The following is a 7,242-nucleotide window of genomic DNA, read 5'->3' as shown; positions in this document are numbered from 1 at the left end:
TTTTGGGTTTTTTTAAGACAGAGTTTCTCTGTGTAGCCCTGGCTGTCCTAGAACTCACTCTGTAGCCCAGGCTGGCCTCGAACTCAAAAATCCGCCTGCCTCTGCCTCCCGAGTGCTGGGATTAAAGGTGTGAGCCACTAATTTAATATCCATTTAATATTCTTGAACACTAGATTTAGCTTCATTCTACCTTCTGATGCCTCTTTATTCTTTGAACATTTTGTATTTTATCTTTCTCAGCTGGATACACTTGATCAAAAAGCTCTTCATAAGAGTAAACCATAGGGCATTAATTTTAAACTAGACTCTTTAAAGACTTCCCTTGTCAGTGCAATTAATCTAAGTCTCTTCACCCTAGCCTCAGGTAGACTCTTCAGACAAGGGCAGACCAAGCCACAATAGTCATCAAAATACCACAAAACAGTCTCTAGGCTACATACTAACATTCTTCTGCTCTGAATCCTCTTGAGCCAGGGCCCCAGAGTTCAAATCACCCTCAGCATCACTGTCTCCAATACTTTTACTCCTGTGATCCATTAAGCCTCACTTAAAGCATTCTGCTTTTACAAAGTCCCCAAATCCACATTCCTCCAAACAAAAGCATCATCAGGCCTATCACAGTAGCACCCCAGTCTCTGGTACCAACTTCTGTCTTAGTTAGGGTTTCATTGCTGTGAATAGACACCATGACCAAGGCAACTCTTATAAAAGCAAACATTTAATTGGGTCTGACTTACAGTTTTAGAGGATTAGTTCATTGTCATCATGGTAGGCAGCATCCAGGAAGACATGGCGCTGGAGTTGCTAAGAATTCTACATCTTGACCTGAAGGCAGATAGAAGACTCTGTCTTCACAAGCAGCCAGGAGGAGGCTCTCAAAGTCCACCCCCACAATGACATACTTCCGCCAACAAGGCCATACCTTCTAATAGTGCCATTTCCCATAGCCAAATATATTCAAACTAACACAGGTGGATAAGGTTGCTAAGACTGTGTTCTATCTGCTTAATTGAATATGTAAGTTACATTTATTTTATGCCCTTTGCTTATATTTATGTCCAGTGATATGGTATAGTCGCTTTAATGTTACCATGACAGTCGAAAGATAAATAAATATGAAAAATAAACATATCAGTTCTAGTATTTTTCAGTCATCATCTACATTTTCAAGAGTAATCTATGATTCTGTTACCTATGTATCAGAAATTGGAGGTGAAGCAGGACTACATCTTAACATACATTATAGTACAGTGATGACTTAAAAGGAAGTCACTTAGCTCCTGGCAGACCTGGAGGAATTAGTGAAAGAGGAACTAAAACTGTTTTATTCTTTATCTTCTTTAGTCAAAAGATGGCACTGTTGCTGTGCTGATTGGTTTTGTTTTGTTTTGTTTTTCCCCTATAATATGATTTTTTTTTTGGTTCCTTTTAAATGCAGAAAACAGTTAAATGTACTGATATAATTAACAGTGACCCTCCCCACTGAATGCCAAGTTTTCTAATCAGGCAGTACAATAATAGATGAGAAAGGGGAACTTCTAGCTTTTAAATATTAGGTGGACTTAACAGTATTTACATATAGAACATTCTCTGAGACTGAGATTTGCCATAGGGAAGACAGGACCGGACATCCTGTGTCACGTGTTAAATCTTGGCTGAATATGTCTCTTGGCTTTTCTATTGCTTTGCTTTCCTAGCTGTCAGGGTTCTAAGACTTGCTTGATTTTCTAGTTCATTTTAGCTTTCCAAGTTCATGAAACATGTGCTGAAATACATGAAGCATATGAAAGCATATGTTTTTTCTTCAAGGACTTAAATCCAGGATACCTTTTGCCTTTTCTTTTTGTTCTCTGTAAATCATGCGTTGGTAGTTGGAATTCTGTGAACCCAGCTAGTAACTTAATGATGAGCTCTTGGGCTGAGAAAAAGTACATTCTCATCTTGTTTTTGAGTCTGTGTTTCAAAGGCTTCTTGATGGTTGAAGCTGTTCTGTCAGTAGACCCTTGAAGGATGATAAGCTTCAATGAAAAGCAGAGAGTTTAGTTTTTGGAAAGAAAAAGGGAATGCCTTGACACTTGGCTTCATTTAGTACCTATAGGAAAGGTTCTAGTGAATTGTTTTTGTTTGTTTTTTGTTGTTGTTCAGTTTTTTGTTTGTTTTTAAATACAAACACAAAATTTAAAGCACTTTGATGTCAAGGGGATGGAACCCTTGATAAGTTAAAAAAACAAAACAAAATCTAGTTTTTCTAGGATGAGAAACCACTGGTGAGCATCATAGGCTGCTTATTAGTAGATCAGCCTATCTGATCTTTAATTTGCCCACATTGACTGGGGATTGAACCAGGCCTCATGCATGCTGAGCAAGTGTTCTGTTGCTGAGCCACATGCATCCACCTTTTCTGATGCTTTGCCTTTATACCTAGACATCAGAAATGGAAATTATCAGTAAGATAACACCTCTGTGGTAAAAACAGTGGTGACTAGTATCCTAACATCAGAATAGTGGAAAAGTATTTTAGATTTGACCCAACTATGATCTGGACCCGAGGAGACTATCCTGTATATCTCAGTGGGCCAGAGTCACCACATAGGTCCTTGCATATGAGAAGAAAGCATAGAGGAAGACTAGAGGCCATGATAACAAACTTCAGGGTGGAATGACATCATCACCTGGCCAAAGTACATGCTTTGTACTTTGCTTAAAAACAAAACAAACAAAAAGCAAGGATTCCTCATGCAGAGTTCCCAGGGGTAATTTAGCATAGAAACACACTGAATGGATTCATGAAGCCTGTTATAAACCGTGGGCTCCAGAGACCTACAGGAGATTTGACTCTAATACTTAAAGCCACTAATTGTGTTTTCATTTTACCAAAATGTTATTAGACTCATACTTACTTGTGATCATTTTCTACTGACTGTGGCAGTAGGAGTACAATTTTAAAAAATCCATTAGATAATCACTGTGCACATGATATGTGCAGTGTTGAATGTAGATAGCTTTAGACTCCCATTAAAAGAACTATTTTAGTCTTAAACAGCTAACAAAGATAGTACTTAATCAAGTAAGGGTGAGGGTTTTTTCCCTCTCATTAATGTAGCACAGAAGGACACAGAAGCCTACCATTTACAAATAATACGTCCCTGGCTTGATGCAAAGTTAAATTAATTTCTATAGTGTTGTAGTATTGGATGATTCTTCTGCTTTGTTTTCATTCCAGCATCCATAATTCATCTTCTAAACTTAGGCTGGCATAACTTGCTGGCCATATTAATTTCTATAAAAAGAAATCATGGGGAGTAACACAAAGGCTTTTTAAAAAATGTAAGTAAGATTACTCTCAAAAATCTTAGGCAGGGCATTGGAGACTCCCATCTGCTCCTTGCCATTTGCCACTGCTGTTTGTCATTTCAGTTCCCCAACTGTATGTTTATAATATACTTATTCAGCAAAGGAATGCCTAGGAAGTCTACAAAGTCTAGGTGCTAGGAAATATTAGCTGTCTGTGAGTTCAGGGCATAGGCTATCTGGAGATTAAGTTCTCCCCTAACAATCAAAATGTATACAAAAACTACTAATGACCATAGGAAAATTAGATATTTATCCTTCTGGTAAATCTCTCCAATAATTTATTGTATCATTAAAACTAACCATATAGATAAAAATCTAGAAATATGATTAAGCGTGTAACTAAATGTGCTCTCTCCTCCTGCCACAATTCCTCCTATGCTTTCAGAAGCAATGACTTTCCCATATTTCTTCTTAATTTATTGTCCAGGTCACTGCTAAGTTTCTAAAAAATATCCCAGATCTCTAAATAATGTTTTTCTTTTAGAGCTTTTAGGCACTGACTACTAACCTGCTGGTGGTATTTATAACACTTACATGACTGTCTTAGTTAGGGTTTTACTGTTGTGAACAGACACCATGAACAAGGCAACTCTTATAAGGACAACATTTAATTGGAGCTGGCTTATTGGTTCAAAGATTCAGTCCTTTATCATCAAGGTGGGAGCATGGCAGCATCCAAGCAGGCATGGTGAAAGAGTAAGTGAGAGTTCTACGTCTTCATCTGAAGGCTGCTAGCAGAATACTGACTTCCAGGCAGCTAAGATGAGAGTCTTAAAGCCCACACCCACAGTGACACACCTACTCCAACAAGGCCACACCTTCTAGTAGTGCCACTCCCTGGGCCTAGCATATACACACCATAACAATGATCCTGCATCACATGTCCTCAATCATCCTGTGACTGGTGATTGTACAGACTTCATTTAATACTGAGTGGAGTATAACTGGACACCAACTTATCCATTTCCCCCAAAGTCAGCTCCAAGACCTCCATTTCCTAGTCTACTACTGTCTGTCTGTCTATCAAATAATCAAGGACAGTGCCTCCTCCCTTATCCTGCAATAAGCATCTTTGTATGTTCACATTGCCACACGTATCTCTTTCTCTTATTTCTCAGTACCTTTTGATGGTGCTTTCATTTTCATAGTTGTCAACCTTGAAACTATTCCTCCTGAGGTTTTATCTATGATCTAAGACATTATCCTAATAACAGTCTGTTGAGTGATTCTGAAGATTGAGGATGAGTAAAAGGTATAAGTTGTTTAACTCTATAAAAATATCATTCATTGAAGGCTTGGATAATGTGTTAAAAGTAAATCTCTCTTTCTGTTAGTTCAGTTTTATTATAGGCGTATCACTGAATTTTCCTGGAACAAATGAGATAGGAGTAGCAACTTTATCCCAGCTATGCATGGCAGATCTTCGGGTTTTTCTCACCTGTCAGTCACTCTTCTCAGAGACCTCCCTCTGCAGCCTAGAGACTTTGCTCCAAAGTTCACACACTGCTCCTTCTCTGAGGCTTCCTGCTCTTCACTGCTCCTGTTGTATTTACTCTGTATGGCTTCTATTTCTCCTCCTTGACTTATCTCTTCTGTTTGCTGGAGGACAAAATTCAGGGGCATCACAGAGTTTCTGTATTCTTCTTGGATATTTTTTAAGGGTCAGCTGCAAATGGAATTCACTTGATATCTACTGTTGCCATCCTGATTTCTGAATGCTGAGATGCCCCATTTCTTAGTGTTCCTTTTTCCTCTGGAAACATTTATTATCTTCCCATATTCTCAGCCTTTTAACCTTTAGCAATGATGTATTGCAGTGCAAGTGTACATGGGGAAGTTTATGCAGCAGTCACAGGCCCCTCTGCACCTCTGTCTGATCTCATCTCGTGATAACCTTCCTCTCTTCCCTGCCTCTAGCCACACAGCTGTCCTTTTTCCTTGGCCATGCCTTAGAGACTTTTTAATGGTTATTTCTGCAGTGTAGAATGTGCATCCTTCACACATCTGCTTGGCCCAGTTGTTATTAGTCTTACTTAAAGTTACATTTCCCACTATGGTACACTGTGGCACAGTGCAGCTGACTGAGTAGCTTGTGAGGTACTTTATTTCTCACAGGTGACAGACAGGCTTCACATCTGCCAGAGACACTGATAGGACTGGATTCTTCTGAGGCCTCACTCCATGATTGCAGAACTACTTTTCCAGTTGCTTACATGTTTCTTAATCTGGGACTGTGTATCTGATCTCTTCCCATAACAATATCAGCTAAATTTGATTAGTGTATCCTCTCCAATGATTAGGCTTCAACTCAATTATCTCATTAAAGAGCCCATTTCCAAACTCAGTTCCATGGAAAGACAACGTGTGTTTATACACCATTGTATAAGGGACTTAGTTCATTCATTGAATTACTCAGCTTTCTATAACTGCTCTCTCTGGGATAATTGTAAGAATGTGCTATTTGTAAAAACAAAAGGTTTTTTCCCCCAAGGTCTCTAGACATTTTTATTTATTGTTAATAAGTTTTTTAAAATTCTTCTCTCATATATTACATCCCAACTGCAGTTTCTCCTCCCTCCACTGAGAGATGTGGACAAAGGGGAAATTTTTAAAATTACTTTGAGACTAATATAATGATAATATATATATATATATATATACTAATATAATAATATAATGACATTACCCCCTTCCCTTTTCTTCTTCTCATATAATACCACCTTTCTCTCTTTCAAATACATGGTCTCTTTCTTTACTTGTTCTTACATGTCTGTATATTCCTAAATTTAAAAACATAACTTGCAAGTAATACTCTACAGTGTCATTTGTATATGTATGTTTTCATGACAGCACATTTGTTATTGGACATAGTGTGTTTTTCCCTGGGGCTTTTTGAACAGGGTAGCCTGTCTGCGTAAACCAGGCTTGCTTGGTACTCACTATGTAGCCAAGGCTAGTCTCAAACTCATAGCAATTCTCTTTCCTCAGAGCTTCAAGTGCTAGAATCAGAGGTATATAAGACATCACACCTGGTAGGAGGTATTTTAAATTGTTAGTGTTTACATTGTGTTGTTTTATTCATTGATACATGTCCAATACCTAGACAATAACCAGCATATACTAGGTGTTACATGAATAATAAGAAATGTGGTAGCCTCTTGAATGAGTCATTTTTCTGTCTAATTTCTGGAAAGTTATATGTGTATTATATTAATTCAACTCCTATTATCAAAATTTTGTATATTATTTTCCTAGTTTTGTTAATTGAATTTTTGGACAAGTTTGATTGACCATATTGTGATTCTATCTGTTCTACTTTCAAGATGAGGGATAGGGGATATGCTGGCCTCTAACTTCTAAATGCTTCTACAGAATCCTCCTTATTTGGGCAAACATATATTAAATGTCTATGAGCTGTCTTACTCCTGTTTTTTTTATAATATTGAGTGGCCCATCTTTGCTGATCTTTCTGTGTTTATTGTGTCATTTTGTTGCCTGAATTGAATTGTCAGTTTCTTTCCAGGCCATATTTTTATTGTTTTGCGTTTGTTTTCTTATATATTGATTAATCATTTTTTGAATCCTTGGTTATACCTTTTTAGTTTATAATAAAACAACCATATACAGGAGGTTTACTGTAAGTGTGGGAGCTTTTTCCTGCTAATATCACACTATGGTAAGCTGGGGCCTAACTCTAGAGTAATGGTTTTCAGCCTGTGCATTGTGACCCCCTTGGCAAACCCCTGCCTCCAAAAATATTTCCATTATGATTCATAATGGTAGCAAAATTACAGTTATAAAGTAGGAATTAAAATAATTTTATGGCCGGGCAGTGGTGGCGCACGCCTTTAATCCCAGCACTTGGGAGGCAGAGGCAGGCGGATTTCT

At 37.8% G+C, this 7,242-nt stretch overlaps 1 protein-coding gene across 2 annotated transcripts in view; it reads left to right on the top strand.

Annotated features, from left to right (window-relative positions):
• Positions 1 to 7,242, top strand: part of Nsun3 (NOP2/Sun RNA methyltransferase 3) — a 51,220-nt gene that overhangs the window by 40,285 nt on the left and 3,693 nt on the right. The window lies entirely within an intron of this gene.

Source organism: Mastomys coucha, unplaced genomic scaffold (genome assembly GCF_008632895.1).
Source record: "Mastomys coucha isolate ucsf_1 unplaced genomic scaffold, UCSF_Mcou_1 pScaffold12, whole genome shotgun sequence".
Lineage (NCBI taxonomy): Eukaryota > Metazoa > Chordata > Mammalia > Rodentia > Muridae > Mastomys > Mastomys coucha.
This window is presented reverse-complemented; position numbering and strand designations above follow the sequence as displayed.